The sequence below is a fragment of the Molothrus ater genome, chromosome 1, assembly GCF_012460135.2.
Source record: "Molothrus ater isolate BHLD 08-10-18 breed brown headed cowbird chromosome 1, BPBGC_Mater_1.1, whole genome shotgun sequence".
Lineage (NCBI taxonomy): Eukaryota > Metazoa > Chordata > Aves > Passeriformes > Icteridae > Molothrus > Molothrus ater.
The window spans coordinates 125182752-125201308 of NC_050478.2; positions in this window are offsets into that span (position 1 = coordinate 125182752).

Here is an 18557-nt window from a genome sequence, read left to right on the forward strand (position 1 = left end):
AAATATGGATAAAAAACATTTTATTGTAAAGAAAACACAAAAGGCTAAAACCAAACACAACCAAGACACCTAACCAAACAAAAAAAATTGAAATTAATTGTGAAATTTTTATATCTCTGAAACTTACAAATATCAATAATTTAAAAGGAGTTTTAACACCAGTATATTAAAAATTTTCAGACTAAAATATTGATCCAAACATCTGAGAAAATAATGGTGAATTATCAGTAGCTCATGCTCATGAGGCTGTAATATGATTTGCCATAGAGATTTGATATAAAATAAAGTCAATTTAGAAATGCAGTGCGTTACAGATATAGTTTAGCCTCCCTCAGTCTATTCCTACCTGGAGGAGTAATTTCTTTTAATGGGAAAAATAATTTTGTCAGCACCCCATCCAGGCTGGGTCCATGGTGGCAATGTTAATCAAATTTCTTTTAAGGTTTCAGCTATAATATTAAAATCTTAAGAATAAAATCTTAATACTTTAAATGCACAGCACTACCAGGAGACTTAATATGGTACATCAGAGATATTTCTGTATTAATTTAATAAACCTATTAAAGCCTTTAGGTTTCATTACTTCATGCCTACAAGAAAGGAACTGAGCTTTTAGAATGGGGCTTTTTTGCTGTCTGTGGCCCATGTACTCTGTGTCCACGGAACTAATGTGTTCATGGATCTAAAAGATCAATGTTTGGTAGGTAAGGAAATTAGAATCCTTGTAGCTCAGTATTTAGAGGGCCAGTTCTTTACCAGTATAATATTTGAAAGCAGACAAACCATAAAAATCTTGAGGACTATTGCTTAAGAGTACTTGATAAACATCACAAACCAAGGAAGAGATAGCAGATAGAAACATTAAGACTGCTTCCTAACTATTAAATCATTAAGGCTAAAACCAATTAAACCCTACACAGCTGTTTATTGGTTTCAATTTCCTCTTTTAAATTTGCAAGTTTGAGTTTACCAGATCTAAAGAGAAGATGCCAAGTCAAATCAAGGATTTAAGCTGTTTTCTTATACAGTTAGCTGACACAGCCAGCCATGTACTATTTTAACATTTACATAAGGAATACAAAAATTTTGAGTGGAAAGTACCTGTGGCAGGAAAGGGCTAAAGGAGCAGAAAAACTCTACCCACGGCAGATGTTCAGAGTACTTTTCTGAAGTTTTGACATCTTACTCAAGGGTATACATTAGATACTTTCATCCTCAGGACTCAGAAGTTGGAGCCCTGAAGAGAGACCTTAACAGAGCTTCTTATTTAAATCAGCCAGATGATATTGCCTATATATATATTTTTTTTTTTCTTTCAGATTATCTTTGTTGATCATGTTCACAGTATCACAGTACAGGAGGAGATAATCTGGATTCCAGACTGTTGCAGCCTGAGGGAAATTAAACACAGATTTTAGTGGTTCTGCTCACCACACCTCAGGGTTACCTTTCTGAAGTGCCCTGTATGTAGCAGATGATGCAATATTTATGGGCCCAGAATGAAAATGAATGGAAAACTGGCAAATTAGCAGGCTAGTAAAGAAAAATAGAAAAGCCCATCTGAGAGTGCACTGATCCATTTTGCACTCAGGTCTTCTTGGAATACAACTTTTTATTCCAATAATTGGATAATGTAAAGTACATAATAAGGATCAGTCCAAGTGCAGGGACTGATCCTTTGATTCAGGCACTGCCAACCTAAGTACAACCTGAAAAAGATTTTCTAGTGCCTCAGAGAGGTCCCTGTCATCACACAATATTTGTGGGCCAGGTATGGAAAGGTTAAGTAGCTGGTTCTTAGCAGTAGATGTTTTTTACAGAAATACCATGTGTTTGTACAGAACCACTAGAAGTCTTGATGATTTTAACTGAATTATGTGGTCTAGGGATCAGTACTATTTCTGAGGCTCCTTTTTATTTAACAAGCTTTCCCACATTTAGATTCATTTTTTTTCCTACTTAAAAACAATTAATTTTCATAGAAATCTATCCTTATTTTAATAACTCTTCCAGAATTATGTGATTAAACTTAAAGAACTATGTGATTAAACAGATGTACAGATCTATCAAGAATCAGTCAACTAAGTTTTATTATCCCCATACTTTACCTAAACATACTAAGAAACAATGAAACTCATTTGATTGACTGAGAAGAGAGAGGAAACTGAATGGGCAAATCTGGAATATTCTTTTGATTCCTAGCTTGATGCTGTTTCCAAATACACATAGATAGTTTGTGCTTTAAAATACAATATCTGTTGGAAACACATCTAAAACTCAATGGCAGATCACAGCATTAAGACTTTCTTATGAAAAAGGAAAACCTGGTCTAATTGCAAAAGTTCATGTATATCTGAGCTGCAGAGTTAGGAGAGAAGTTAGATCACAGAACTTGACTTAAGATTTATTTTTTAAACAAGACACAATAGTTACCCAGTGTAGCTTCCCTTTATTTTTGTCTTCTAATGGTAAATAATTATTTCTTCCTTCAAGAAGTACACTGAATCTGGTTATTCAGTTTTCATAGAGTCCCTGCATAGGGGGATGATGTATGTTGTTTTCTAAGGTTTTATTCAAATGTTTCTATATATTAAAAAAAAAGTAATTTGGTCTTGAAAACTAGTGGCTCAGATTGTTTTCTTGACTTTGCTGTGTCTTGGCCAAATTCAGCAGTTGAAAATAAGGTCCAGAGATAAGTACAACTTCTAACATCAGCTCAGACTCTTCATTGTTCACAGGGAGTAGTTAGTGTTGATTGATATAAATAATCTTAACTGATTCAATTTTGTGAGCAGGGAAATCTATATCCTATGCTTCCTTCCATATTTACAGATGACATCAAGTAGCAGAAAAGCTTTCTAATGATCAATAAAGCTCATTTAAACTTGCTGATTACATTTCTACATTTTTCCCATCAAAGAGGTTTAAAATAAATATCTTAACTCAAGCTTCTAAATTAATTCAAAATAATTCTATCTTCTCAAGAAGGCATTAGTAGTCCTGTTATTTTAATGGTTAGATATATTAGTGAATTCATGGCCAGTGAATAAATCATCAAAGAACTGAAGGAAATGTAGATCACAGTAGTAGACATGTCATTTAATATGAATTTTAAAAGGCTGTGCATGTGTTCATGCTTTTATCAGATGTAATTGTTGATGGGTAAACATAGATTTTACACTAAATATGGTGTAAAAAGTCAGAATATCCAGCAGTTTTTCGAATGCTTTTTATCTATTTAAAACCTTAACCTTAATAATTTTTGCATATATCTGGACATACTGATGATAATCAGTGTGTCTTTCAGCTAATCATATTAAAATTTTCTAATGTTGACCAGTTTCTCAGCATCAAGTATATTTATGCATTTCAATCACATTTCACCAGATTTTTTCAGAAGTTACTGTGGTGAATCCACTATTAAAACAGATGAGGCAGCAGATGACCAACAACTGTCACAACTTATAGAGGCCTGGGAATTACTACAAGTAACTCATAATTTTTCTCAGCCTGTACATGAGGTCCTGTATAATCCACCACGATTGTAGTATTGCTGAAGAACATCCTGCCGTTTTGTCACACTCTTTCCTTCAATTCTGCAATTTACAAGGAAATTAAATTGGACTTGCAAAGACATCCTCAGAAATAGCCTTTCATCTGTTTCTGCAACATCTGAGCTGGAGAAACCATTCTGTTGGAGGAGATGAGGCTGTCAGAAGTTTTAGGAGTGGGGATGCAGACATAACCACTTATGCATAAAGTCCTACTCTCAGGTTAAAGTATCTCTAAGTCCTTGCATATATTTTTAAATACTGCCCACAAGTGGAGTGTATTGTCTCAAGTGAGACAACATCTTCTGTCCTTTTTGAATATACAGTGGAAAAACCAAATGGAATAGGTGTAGAGTACTTTTTCTCTCTGAAGGTGTGCAGCTGATGTAACTCTTCTGAGATAGAAAAGCATTCTTCTTTAACTGCCAAAAAAAGTTACAAAACAAAATTTTTGTTACTGCCTTTTGTCCTAGAAGTGAAAGAAAATATATTGCTTTAATTGTGAATCTGTCAAGGGCAAATGCAAGATACTTTTCATGTTGCTAAACTGATGCATATCATGACCGGTATTAGTCAGTTTTTTTTGCGGGTGTCCATGTTTCAGCAGGTCCCCACACCAAATATAATGTCATGTAATTCCTGTAAAGTAAAAGTAATTTTCCACCTTTACCATACTCCCATTTTCTTTTCTATTCTACTTCTCCATGGAAGGAGAGTGAGAATTATTTAATCCTGGCAATACTTCCTTCACTTATGCAGAGATCAATGCTACTCATTTTCCATTTCTTTAAAATATGGAATACTACTTATTTTGCAAATACAAAGCCCTGAAAATCAAGTTCCAGTTGTTTGTATCACATTGCAGTCACAGCAGATTGCAAGTCCACCATCCTAAATCACAGTAAACTCTTTTACCTTTAGAAGACACATACTTTTCTGCAGCTGTATGTTGTATGAGGAACTAATATATACACTAAAGTAACTAATCTCAAACAGATATATTTATTCACAGCATTTTATTTTTGTTGATTATTTTGGATAAGACTACATTAGCTGCTTTACAGGGAAATCATACTTTTTCTCAGAAACAATTTCAACTACACCCTTTCATCTCTCAGAGCACCCCTATGAGACAACCTACTCAGCAATGAGTTCAGGGAACTGCAGTCCTCCCAACTTCTGTTGTTCAGTTCTTTGGTTCTGTTCTATTGCTCTCTACTTATGATTGAAAAGTCAGAGACAAAAACAGTCAAAAGAGACTGAACAAACTTTGTAAACATGCATAGTGTCCTGGGGTGATTTTATGATGCTTGCATTCCCAATTGTCTGTTCTGTTTAGGCCGGATATTAAGTTCTGCACCTTTAGGACTGGTTCTGAGAGCAAAGTGGGGGAGAAGAAGTGTGCAGTTTGTTTTTAGAAACCGCACTTGCTCCCCGCAATTCTCTCGCATAGACTGTGTTGCCTGCAGCACAGACAGCAGCAGAGAGCTCTCTCCTTTGCTTTTTAGTTAGTTTTTTAAGCTAGCTGAGGCAAAGTTCCCCACATTGTGGCTTTTCCTTTTCTTGGAACTGTTCAGCCCAGCTTTGGACTGAAAACCCAGAAAACCCCAGGAGCTCACGCCTGTGGCCCAGCGGGGCCAGGGACACATCAATTTCCAGCACAGGAGGGACTGATAAGAGACTGAGTCAGCTGAAAAAAGCCTTTTTTCCCACAAAAAGGAATTAGCCATCTCTTCAGAACAATGAGAGGTTCCATTGTTTAATACCACTTTTCTGAAAGGAAGTTTTAATTTCTGAACTGGTTGAGGAAGGGACAGGCTTGAATTTGCTTTCTAGAAAAGACTACTTCAGAAGTTTCCTCCCAGAATTTGCCCTAAACCAGGACAAATAGCAAATGAATAATTTCTTAGTGGGAAAAAGAATAGAAGGTGCACCCTTCATTTACTACATCAACTTTTAACAGAAATAAATCACTCCTAACATTAGGGAAGAAGTCAAGACCAAGCTATAATCAGTTGGGATGGAGAAAAAGGCCAAGAGTTAAGAAAGGAACTATAAATCTTGGACATTGAAGCCCAAATTTCCTACCTGACCTTTCACAAACAAGTAATTCACTGTGGATGATGTAGCTTTTGGTTGATGTCTAAGACAGAAAAGCTGAACTTGGCTTCAGGTTTTCTATGCACTTATAGGAAAACATCAAATGCTCATTAAAAAAATCCTGATTCTGCTTTCTCATCCTGTAGATTTTTGCACTGAAGATTCAAGGAGTATAATCTCTAAAAGACTCTGCAGGACCATTTGTTACTCTCAAGCAGTTACACCTTCCAAAAGAGAAGTGTCTGCATTTCATCAATAAGAAAACAGTCTTACAGTCTATATGTGAGCATCCCAGGGAACATTTCAAGGCATCACTGGAAATCAATTATATAAGAAGAATTGAGTTAATCATGTTGCTTCAGGCCAAGCACAAATGAAGATAAGCTTTTGATTGCTCAAATGCTTTAGAATTCTCTTACCCATGACTTTTGAAACCTATCACAACTAAAGAGATATGCAAATCAAATACAGTTTGGTGTCTAATTCAGGGGCACACAAGTAATTTCTGATAGTGATAGTATTATATGTGTCAGAAAATAGACATTTTATCTCTCAGTAACCTACTAAGTCACATAGGTTGCTTAGTAATATTTCACCTTTATTGTGCTACCATCTATAGATTTTGAAACTTTTTATAATACTGAATAAACAGCACCATCAGATGCAGGAAAGGCAAAGCATAAAAAAGTAATTGCCTGATCCAATGTCTGTTCAAGCCAGAGGTGGTTCCCTCCGGTGACTTATGTGGGCAGTGAATGAGAAAAAGGTATTTACTCTAAGTAATTTAACTATATTCAATGGCAGATGGAGTTACTAGCATTTTGTAATTACAATTTTGTTCTGTCTGTGGCATAACACTGTCTCTTGCCTACTGAGAAAAAAAAAGAGCTAGAAAAAAAGATTAAATGCAAAAAATACTCAAAAATTATAAAATTTATCTACATTTATATGTGAATAATTCTTTTGGCATTGTATTGCATTCTGAATTTAGTAATTTTTACAACAACTCAAGCATTAGAATCTGCTGCACATTCAAATCATCAGTAGGTAAGAGGGCAAAGAAATATTGCTGCTTCTTCACCACTATCCATTCAGAATGACATTTTGCCACTGTCTTTTCCTGAAATTTTCACTCTGACAATGATGAGTACATTTTTATCAATTGTCAGAGGTGTCTATGGAGATTTTTAAAGAAGTCCTTATTCTTTGGCAATTCATCCAAGTGAAGCAAGCAAAGGTTTCAGAGAAAAGGCTGACACTTTAGAACTTAAGTGAGATATGCAGAGTATAGAATACCAAAATGTACAGCTTTATTTTGAGAACTTTAAATGGAGAAACCTATTTGATTTCCTTTTTCTTGTTTTCAACTTGAATATAAGCCTGAGAGACAGTTTGCAGAAGCTCAGGATTTTGGGACTTCTTCCTAATGCTGAAGTATATCTGTCTCTTATGGTCCTAAAAAAATTTAAAAAATTAAAAATTAAAAATTAAAAATCAGATCTTACAAAATAGACTAACTTTTCAAGAACCTTAGGGGAAAAAAACCAATTTATTTAAGCAATTAACCAATTAATTACATTCTGAAAAAAAAATGCCACTTTACCTATTTTTAGAGGTGATCTGTTATGTCCAATTTTCAGGTTCATTTGTCACAGCTCAGCAAAACACCATAGAATTTGGATCCCTGATGCAGAGACTGCATAGTCTCCTAACCTGGACAATCAGTGTTTTGATCTATGTTCCTGAAAAGCAAAGCAGGTGCATAGAATTACTGTGAAAATCAGATTCTGGACTTGAATGTATATCCTTAAATGGAACACCAATACCTAAGGCAAAACAAACTCATTCATTCTCTCTTTGTGTTTCAGAAACTCTTGCAGGACATTGTGTCCCATCAACTGCAAAGAGGTGCACAACACTAACAGCAATGTAAATGTGATTGAATAATCAAAATATTTTTCTCTATGATTTTCTATTCTTATCGAAGTATTTGTACTTAGATAAATATGTATGTACTTGTGAAGGCCAACACTTTCAGCTTGGTAGCATGTCACTTTCTGGGTATGAGAGTAGACAAGACAGCACTCTTGCCTACATCATGGGGCAGAAATCGTTCTAACCATAAATAAAAATGGGACAGTGTTGTCCCAATGACCAAGTCAACATATTCCAGTGAGATATAACCTGGGCATGGTTGTCAAATCTCTAAGTCATGTAAATTGGAAGTCAAGAGTCTTCTGTAATGATGCAAAAGGTCTAAGGAATGCATTTGTCATCTGCCCTAATCTACACTATCCAGCATTCAATATTACCTTAGTAACGTTTCAGGATATCCATATTAAGAAAATACATTGGAGAATGTGGAAATTTTCACATTATCTATTTCTATTTCTGTATATTTATTTTATCTTTTCTACAGCATTTTCAATTGGGAACCACCTGAAATACTCCAGTGACTATTCTGTCCTTGCTTTTGACATTGATTTAGATGTTGATGCACTACCTGTAATTATGGAGGAAATACAGTAGAGAAGTAATTCAGCTCTTGAGGCGGGACTGAGTTTTGTCCTCTCAAATGAATTTTAAATTAATCTCTTGTCACACACCAAGAAATAATTTCAAACAACAGGCCTTCCAGATATAGCTATTGAATTGCTGTCTAACCCTATTAAACCATCTACTCAAAGATCCCACTACAGATATTTTAGTGACTTTATTTCTTGGGCAAGAAAAGGAATCGAAAATTCCACTGAGGAAGTGTCCACTCTGATTATAGATTTTCTGTCAGGGCAAATAATTTTAATATGCAATTAAAACTCATGGTTATAATTTAGCATGTTTTACTCTTCTTCTTGGATTGAAAACCAGTATGTTATTGAAGTATGGGAGGCTAATGTAGTTATATGTTTTGATTTTCTCTTTAATATTTACATAAAAGAAAAAATAGTTTCTTTAAAAAGTGCTAGTACTGTGTAGGTAGTTTTAGAGTTACAGAAGGAATAGGTCCTAGCTTTAAAACAATATTAATGCTAGCGAATTAAAATAATATGGACTATACTCATTGATAGAAATTGTTTGTGGAAGTTTAGCACCTTGCCTGTCCCCAGATTTTTGATGCTCTTAATAATTCTCTAAACCACTGGGCTTTTTAATAAAAAAGTAAACATTAAAGCGTCAACATTTTCATAGAGTGGCTCGGGTTAAACATAGCAGAAACTATCATAACTGCTTTATTTTAAGTACTTACAAATGCTCACTTAAGAATAATAATATATTCATAACAATGAATGGAATTATGAGGAAAAATTAAAATTAAACAGCTAATGTGTATCATATTTTTTCAAGAACCTGAGGTTCTTACAAAACACCAAGGACATATGATGTAGAGATATGTAGATGGAGCACATAGACAACTACAAAACATTTTACTAGAAAACTAAGACAGAATTAAATACCTTACTAAAATAACAATGATTTTTTTCTAACAGCTTGTCTAACTGGGGAAAGGTTTGCTTATTATACAGTTAGCACATATATGATTTCTCTGGAAGTACTATAACCAGCATTGCTCTAAAAATAGTGTGGCATCAGAGAGGTGATATTTATCCTTTCTGGCTGTCAGAAAGGTTTATGGTTTTCCATAGGTTAAATAGGTTAAAGGTTATCTGGTTTTCCATCCCTAATACAGGTTGCAGTCAATCTTTTCTTTTGCCTTCACATGGCCTCAAAGCTTTCTAATTTTGTGAAAATAGCATTGACTGTAATTATTTCCCCATTATTCCTTGTAAGATTTTTTTTAATGGTGAATGTGTTGCACTTTTTCTCCCAAGAGGCAGAGGCCAGAAGTATCTGATAGCTTTGCTTAATAGCACAGGTTGATCTGGAATATAAGGCATTTGTCTAAAAAAAGGAAATTTTCATCTATTCTGAACTCTTTCACCTTCTGTCGATACTCCATGTAGTTTATCTCCTGTAAAACAGATTCTATACTTTTAATACATGAAGTTTTTTCCTTACTTCCCCAGTGGTTTTCAAATTTCTTAAAAAAAAAAGTTTTCTTATAGAAGTGCCTAGCTCAGGTCAGCAAAACCTAATGAACTCAGGAGAATATATTGCACTGAAAGTCAATGGGATTTAGACTGCATCTATATTTCAGACTGCAAGGACAGAGAGAAGAAAAGCTACTATAATGTATATTTGTGATTTTACTGTAAATTATTAGTCAAGGTTAATAGGTAACAATTAAGCTTAACTCCATCTTTCTCCCCTGTTGGACTTCCAGACTTGGAAATTAACTGAGTCAGCCTCATTTCATTCAGCTGCTGAAGTCCAGATTTGATTTGTGTGGCTAAAGCAATAAGTCCCTGTAGACACACACTGAAATCAACAAATGCAGGGAGATCTATACTTAAAATAGTTGCTAGATTTTGAGTATCAGGCAATAGATCTTTTAAAAGATCTAATAAAAGTGCTTTTTTGATACATCTTTTCCTGCATGGAGCATAGATTGATCTGTTTTTCCTAATCCATGATTTTCTGTGTCTGATTCCAGAGAGATAAAATAGAATTTTAAAAGTGTAATAGACACATTGTGCGCTGAACTTCATCAGAAAAGAAAATATGCTATCAGCCATTATTAGTGTATTTCCCTTATTTTTCTATCATAATTATACTTTCAAGCTGACGAGAGGGAAACCGAAGCTGACACATCTTCTTTCTTTGGAGCAGTTGTTTCCAATGATCAAACCAAACTGGCACTGGAAGAGTTGATGGCTTTGTTTAAATAATGATCTCAGAAAGAAGGTACTTTACATCCCCTCCTAACCAGTTACTTTTAGATATGAAGTAATGCTGAGGGGGAAAAAAACAAACAAAAAAAAAAAAACCAAAAACCCGAACCACCCAACAGAACCAACCAAACAAACCAAAAAGAACCCAAAAAAACCCAAAGCAAAAAAACAGCTCAGTAAGAAGTAAAGAATTTACAATAAAGTAAGAAAAAAAAAATCAATTAGGTAAGAAAACAGAAGCATTTATCAACCTAGGAAATGTTAGTGGTAGCAGACCTTCTATGTCTCAACAAATTTAGGACAGGTACCAACTTGTCAGCTATGGAGTCAGTATCAAACATAAGGCAGTGTATCTTTTTCCTCTATATAAGTCTCTCACAGTTGTCTATATGACATAATTTTCCCATAAAGAATTAATTACTTAATCTCAGAGGTAATATTACTGTGAGAAAGTTACAAAGTATAAAAATTTTAAGACTGGGGGCTATATTGGATCTCATCTGCAACCCAGCCTTATTTAAAGTGATCAGCTAATGAAAACATGGCAGACTTCAGATAGATTTCTGTACTTCTCCCTTCTGCAACTGCAGAAAATGTCTAAACTGCATAAATGCACATCTAAATATGGATAGGGGAATACATACATATAGTTTATAAAAATTTACAAGTTCTGCTTCTCAAGCTTTAAGATTGAAGAGCCTGTAAATTCCATAAATAGCATAAGGAATTTACATATCAGGAGATTCACCACTTAAGAAGCTGTAAGTTGTGAACTCTATTAAATAAAGGAACATAATGGGAGAGAGGAAAAGAGTGAGAGAAAGAAGGAAGGAGGAGGGGAAGGAGGAAAGCATGGCTGAGGAGACAGAGGAAAGGTGACAGGGGAGGAAGGAAGGAGAGAAATAACACAGCTTTTGTTTTGCAGAGCTGAAATTACATATATTTCAAGAGACTATATCTGTACCACTTTTTCCTCTTTGATTTTCTTGCTTTTATTGGTAATGCTGAAGGAAGATGAGGATTGTCTCCCACATCTTCCTCCCTGCCACTAATAAAATATTTTCTCTGAACATGAACAGCATCTTGACCTTTTAAAAAATCTTCTTGTCATGTAATTAATTCACTACTCTTCCTGAAAATCAGTCTGGACTAGAATATACAGCAACATTATTGGAGTTGACAGAATGAAAAAAAGACATATTTTATTAATTATTATTTAAAAAGTAGTCTTCTGAAAAGTTTAAATGCCTTTGAAGAGAAAAGAGACATGTTCAACATGTATAGGATGGTGAAGGTTTCAAAGAGAGAACCTAAAATATGTTGAATTTATTTCACTGCAATATTAATAGACTTTAAAGCAACTATGGGATTGCCCTAGCACTAGCTTTCCTTGCTCCAGAAGAAAAGATCCCCAATATCAGATAAGAAATATTAAAAGATGATGTCTAGAGTAAGACTTGGATGGGACTGACAGTGGTTACTGGTAGTGCCTGAACCCCATTTGAAGCTTCATTTAAATTTGAAACTTCCAGTCTGGTTTGTGAGTTCTGATTCTGCAACATTTTCAATTAGCCACAACTGAGCAATTCATCGTCATACTCCTCTGTTCTGTGATAAAGAAGTTGAGTTTTTCTCATTTCTTCTGGATTTGTTAGCTTGGACATCAAAAACACAGGGATATAAGACTTCACGGCATAAGTGGAGCACTGCGCACTATCAGGGTACCAGCGGGAAGAAGCTCTTTTGATTTCTGAATGACAGAAGGATGCCAACAGTTCGCTGTGTTGGAGGCTGAGATGAACTTAACAAGGGAAATGTGGCAGAAGCATCCTGTTGTGGCTGGCCTCATGGCTGCTGAATCCTTTGCAATGACTAGCTCAGAATAGGGTACTCCAAGGAGCCAAAAGGGTATGGGCGTCGTGCTGTTGAGGAACAGCAGATCCCAGTTCCTGTGACAGAGCCCTTGGTGGCAATATTGCCCCTACCAAGGCTGGCCTGGTTCCCATGACCTGATTTATCAGTTGGAGAGACAAGGAGTGAACATGTGGACTCAATCACTCTGTGGGAGTCTCATCGGATGAGTGCAAAATCTGGTGAAAGTGGACTGTCATGGTGTGAATTAAACCATGAGGCCATTGAGTGCTGTCATATTGAACATGCTAGAACTACAATGTGAAATTGAGTCTGAAGTGGTCAGCTGGAGAAAGATTGCCCTTCTCAGACATCCTGGCTAGCTATCCAGCACCGCTAGCAGTACGGGGGCACTATCCCGATCTCCATGGTTTGGGACAGCACCTAAGGCAAACGCTCTGTGCTATGACAGCAGTGCTACCTTGTGGTAGGACTTGGCTTGGCTTATGGCTACAGTCAGCAGAAATAGGAGAGTGCTCTCCAGCTCTGGGGAATCAAGCTTTATTAGGTCCCAGGGGAAACCAACAACTGAAGAATATGAGGGAGGAGTTGCAACAGCTTATAAGGAGGGAGGGACACAAGGGAGGAGTCAGTCCTTGGACGAATCGGGTTCCAGAAAGGAGTGGGATACAAAAGATTGACTTAGGGGCAACACCAAGGGGGATAACTTGAGGGTGGGGCCCCAGCCCCTGAGCCAATCACTCGACGCTCTAGCTGGAAGTTTCTAGAGAGTTCTAGAGAGAAGGGTGGGAGCGCCGAGTGACGGACAGGGCACTGGGGAGGGATTTGAGAAAAGGTACATTGATCTCCAAGGCAGCTGGGGAGGAGTTGGGATAACCGGCAGCACAAGGGAGGGAAGGGAGAACCAGGGCAGAACCATTGCATGATAGGGGGAACAGAACAGTCCAACTTATACGGACACAACACAACATGAGTCTGAGACAGTTAAGTGGTATGCCCCAACTGATATTCCTTGTGCATTTTTTCCAATTTTTTTTCAATTCAGTTTGCCTTCATATGTACAGATGTTTTATACATCTGGAACTAGCTGTCCAATTTCTAAAGCAGCTTTATTATTTGTCATGGGCTGATCCTGACTACACTGGAACAACATAAAGGCACTGATCACCTGTCATTGATGTCATTCTGTGGGCAAAGCATTAAAGCAAACTTTTGAGAAAAGCCAAACAGCAACCCAAATTATTTTTAAAACTGATTTAGCCATTAAAACCCCATATGGAGTGAAATGACCTGCACAGAAGATCCAGATTTTGAATGACAAAGGGTATGAAATGACAATAGAGGTGTGATTACATGCCACTGGATGAGATCAATACGAGAACAACTGTATTCCAATCCAAATGGTATCCTAAGCTTTGGGAGCTGGAGAACTCATATTCCATATTACAGTCAGCTTTTTAGACCTCTCTGCCTAGTGACTCAAAATAAGAACTAATTTGAGATCCTAAGCAGAAACAAGACTTTGAATGGGCCCAACAGTAGAGATTGTGTGGTAGCCCTGTGGCAAATCCATACAGTACCAGCCATGAGGAACCTTCTCCATATTACAGCTGGGGAGCATGGCCTCATCCAGAGCTTGTGGCAGGAAACACCCAGAGACTCAAGATCGACCTCTAGGAGTTTGGAGCTGGAAGTATTTAGGTATCCAAGGCCATCTTCTTCCTGAATGCAGAGGAGATACCTGCAGCACATAGGAGAGTTGAAGTTCCTTCAGGAGCAGTTGCTGTGGAAGCACAGATTTTCTGGGCATTTTGATTGCCTTTGTTGTGCTGGAGGTTCAAAGGAAGGGTCGCATCTACTTATGTATCCAAAGCTGCAGACTGAGCAGTGGTTTTGAGCATCACCTGAGGAGGTGAATCATGCCCTAGAGGCCCTGCCATTTCATGAATTACTAGAAAATTAAAAGCAGAACGTTCCACTTACTGATGCATCCTGTTGTTTTTTGCAAACCCATAAGAAGTGTAAAGCTTCTGTGTGGAGTCAAACAAAAGTAGTCACAGTTTCTTCTGAAGAAAAATACAAATTCATTCACCTTGCAGAAGAAGAATGAGGAGATGGATTTCTCTGGCTTCAAAGGGGATCATTGCCTGCAGACTGAAGGGGCATTGGTCTATTTGTGGAAGTTGCTGAGTGATTGCTTTTCCATCACTTTTTTTTTTCCTTTTTTTCTTCACCTTTTAAACTGTCCTTGTCACCTATTAAAGTGCTTTTAGAGACGTTTTCTCACTTTTACTTCTTTATATTCTCTCTGACAGTTGAAGTGGGGACTGGAGGGAGGGAGCAGCTATGTGAGTGATGTTCAGGGTCAACCCACATCCTTGTAAAGGACAATCTCATGTTTGGATGCCAAAGATGAGCCTTACTTTGTGTCTTTAGAGGTGTGGATGGATCCAGAGCTACAGATCTTAGTGGTACTATTCTAGCCTTTTATTTTGTTCCCCAATTTTTGAGAAAGATTACAGCATACCTTGATGTTTGGAGCTTGTGACTTAGAATACAATTTCTTTAGATAGATGCCTCACTACCTGTGATTCTGGAAGAAGGGGTGCAGATGCTTCACACAAGTTTAGGTTGCTTGATACAAGTTAGATGTTGTAGCCTTGCAGCCTCTTCTGACTCTGGCCCAGCAGTTTCTGTTTAAATGGATATGCAGGCTTCACAGACAGTCAGGCAACTCTACAAAATAGAAACAAATTTTGCAATCTTATGAGGATTTCTAAATCAGGATCAAAGTATTAAAGAAGAAACAAAATTAACAAAATATAATTGCGCTACATAATTTACTACAAAGACATGAATTAAAAGCTCATTTTAAGACATGGAAATACTTGGTTCAGGACTAACCTCTGCCATAGAGCTGCAATTTATTTTAAGCAAAACATTTTTTTCTGTGATGGAATCTTGTTGAAAACAGTCTCAGCATTACCAGAGCATGCAATGCATAATATTACCAATGTATTTGCAAGGTGTTAATCTTAGGAAGCCTAAAAGAAGAGGGGAAAAACCAATAATCTCTTTTTACAGATGGCAGTCAAATATTTGACTTTTTTTTTTTCTTAGTATCTATTTTCCTCTTCTACATTTTTAATTGTCAAAGACCAGATGGAAAAAAATCTTCAAAATTACTTTCCTTGGAAGGAGGAATTAAAGGATAATATAGAAAAGTACTGATAGCAGGCATTATAATATTCAAGATTGGTGTGACAAAACTTACTAATGAAAACAGCAATGCACATACATTGATATTGCTTTTAGATATAGTCTGTAAATACTTTTCCAGAATATGTGTTTAACTTTCCTTTGAGAATTACTGCAGGTTTCTGATCTATTAATAGATGTTCAGATTTACGAATTGAGATTTGTCCCATTGTTGGGTTTGAATTTGAAGTAACTTGATCATTCAGAATAGAGTATATTTCACAATGCTCTTTGGACAAATTCAACCCTATCTCTTTTATTGAAAGTTAACTGTGAAGTCTTCTCAGCTACAATTACTTGAGTCCCATCTCTTCCAGTAGAATCTTTTCCCTTAATTACTAAAAGCTCAACAACAAAAATATTTTTTTTAAAACTATCTGTTGGCAAGTAGGGTCAACATTCTTCCCATCACCATGCCTAAGAGAATTGTTTTTGCAGCTTCTAACTATATATATATCAATTTGTAAGCATGTCACTGCACCTTTAAGGTAGACTGCTTGCTTTGAGGGGTTAACATATAGCCCTGGGTAACTCCTAGCTGCAGCTGCCTGAAACTGGCCTGAGTTTCGATGTATACTATGATAAAAAATAAATGAACATTTAAAAATTATTTTTAAAAGACACTGCCAAAATCAGAAGCAATTAAGGAAAGAAAAAATTACTTGGAATAGTAGAAACAGAAAAGAACTGCACTGTAAACAACAAAAAAAAACATTGAGAAGAGGGTTCTTTTGGTACCTGACGTGTGCTGTTACAGCCACCAGCAGCTGAACTCTTCATGTCCTGAAGGCAAAGTTCTGGGCTTGTGACCAGCACATTTTTGCCATAGGAAGACAAAAAGGGGGAGGAATAGGAAATGAAGCTCTGGGATGAAGTGAAGTCTGCCCATAGCTGACAGAAGAGTCAGCTGCCTCTCCCAGGCTCTGGCATAGATGAGGCAAGTGGGAAAAGCTGTTGCCCTTTTGGCACCTGCCCTTGGCAAGCTGCTGTGCTGGTGAACAGATGACTGCCTGAAGCTGGCCCTGCTGTTTGGCTGTTTGCACCCTTTGTGTGTACTCTGCTGCAGAAAGTTCAAGGCAACAGAATCAGACCAATTTACAGTGACACATTGATAGAATTTGCAAACAGCTCCTTAGCAGTGACTGAACTCCCATTTTGTTTATATCAATGTTTTACAGATAATTTCAGTTGAAGAGCCAAGCCATCACTGAGCGCTTTTGAGAACCCAGCTTTAATACGTGGGTATTAATTAATGAGGTAAAGACAATTCCTACAGTCTGAGGATTTTGGCCAAACAATGAACTGAATTTTATGGGGAACTTCTGGGGAAGATTTGATTGAATGAGGTCATGAATTAAGTGATATTCATTCAATCTGTTACTGTAGTGATGATTCATATGCAAAATATTCTGTGTGGTGTTTTTAAGTGAAACCAAAACTGAGTTAGTTAGTGAAAGCTGATTTTTACTGTATTTAGTTTATTTTTTTGAAGATTTAGCAAAATAACCAGAAGTATACTCACATGAGGAAAAACAGGGAAGGTTTTTTGCAGGTACCCTCATAAATTAATTTTTTGCCAATATTAATATTAAGTAATTATTAAAAACCAAAAGCCAAATAAAAAAGTATACTTAACCAGAAGCAGAATTTTAACTTCATAGAGGAGAACCTGGGAGCAAAGGGCAGAAAAGAAAATTCTCTGTTGCACTCTCTTTTTATTTTACTTAGCTGGTCTCAATTTTACCTTCAGAAATATGAGCAATAACATATGACATGTCAAGACTTAGACATTCCATATACACTCAAGATGTACACCCAACCTCTGAAATCATAATTTCCACTGCAGTTATAAAACCAAGAGCACCTGAAACTGGGAGAAACTATTACAGTACAAATCTAGGCAGACAGGAGTGACATAGCTTAGGAGAAATAGCCCAACCCTGGCTAATTACAACTGAGCATCTCCAGTACTGCTTGAGGCAGCCAGGGTAAACTGTGCTACTTTTCCTGCTCAAAAGAGCAACTTGACACATATTACATGGACTAGCTTCAAGTTTTAATAGGTGCTGTGCTTATTTTTCAGCTATGTTTCAGAGGTTACTTTATGCCTGTCCTGGGTTCCTCTGACACCTGTATTTTTTATTTTCTTTAAACAGAAGTAGCACTTCAGGTAAAAGCCTGAAGGATATTCCTTTTGGCACTGTTTCTGAATTCTGTAGTTCACCACAGTCATCATACAACCTCTTTGGTTAAGATTTTCCAGTGTGAATGGTTCTGCAGAAAATTTCTGATTCTTCTCCCAGGATCAAAGAATTTCTGAAAGTTTCCTCCTTAGAGTTAATTTATTTTTGCTTCCTAGGGTCTGTCTTTTTACTTTTCATTATTCTTCCAATTTTTTTTTGGTAAAAATTTCATATATTGCCTTGGTATCTATCTATTAAGTCAAAACTTGTACTTTTCTCAAGTGAAAAAGCAAAAATTAGAAAAATTTAAACTTAAAGCTGTCCTTGTTTTGAATGCTGAGGTCAGTCCTCAATTCACAGAGGCCACTGTAAAGACTTTTATAACCTAGACAACGGATCTGTACACTGACATCTATTTCTACTGCAGTTCTAGTTCTTAATTTCAAATCTAATAGGAATCTTCTACAGATTTTCTCTCCACCCTGTACTACTTGATTTGTCTACAATAATAATTTCATCATTTTCCAGTAAATACTTGCAGAATCAGGGCCCTCCTCTGAAGTGCAAAGCTAGATGTATCTGCTACAAGCCATTGCCTCTTGTAATTTAGTCTTCCTTCACTACTAAGATTCCCAAACCCTATTCACTCTATAGAATATACCCAGTGGCGGAAACAGCACTTATAATGAACATTAAGCACAAATGCGTTAACCACATGAAATAATGCATTTCTGTATCAGGTTCAAGTTTAGTTATTTCTTAAAAATATAGGGAAAAAAAAAGAGTTTACTGATGTTCTATAA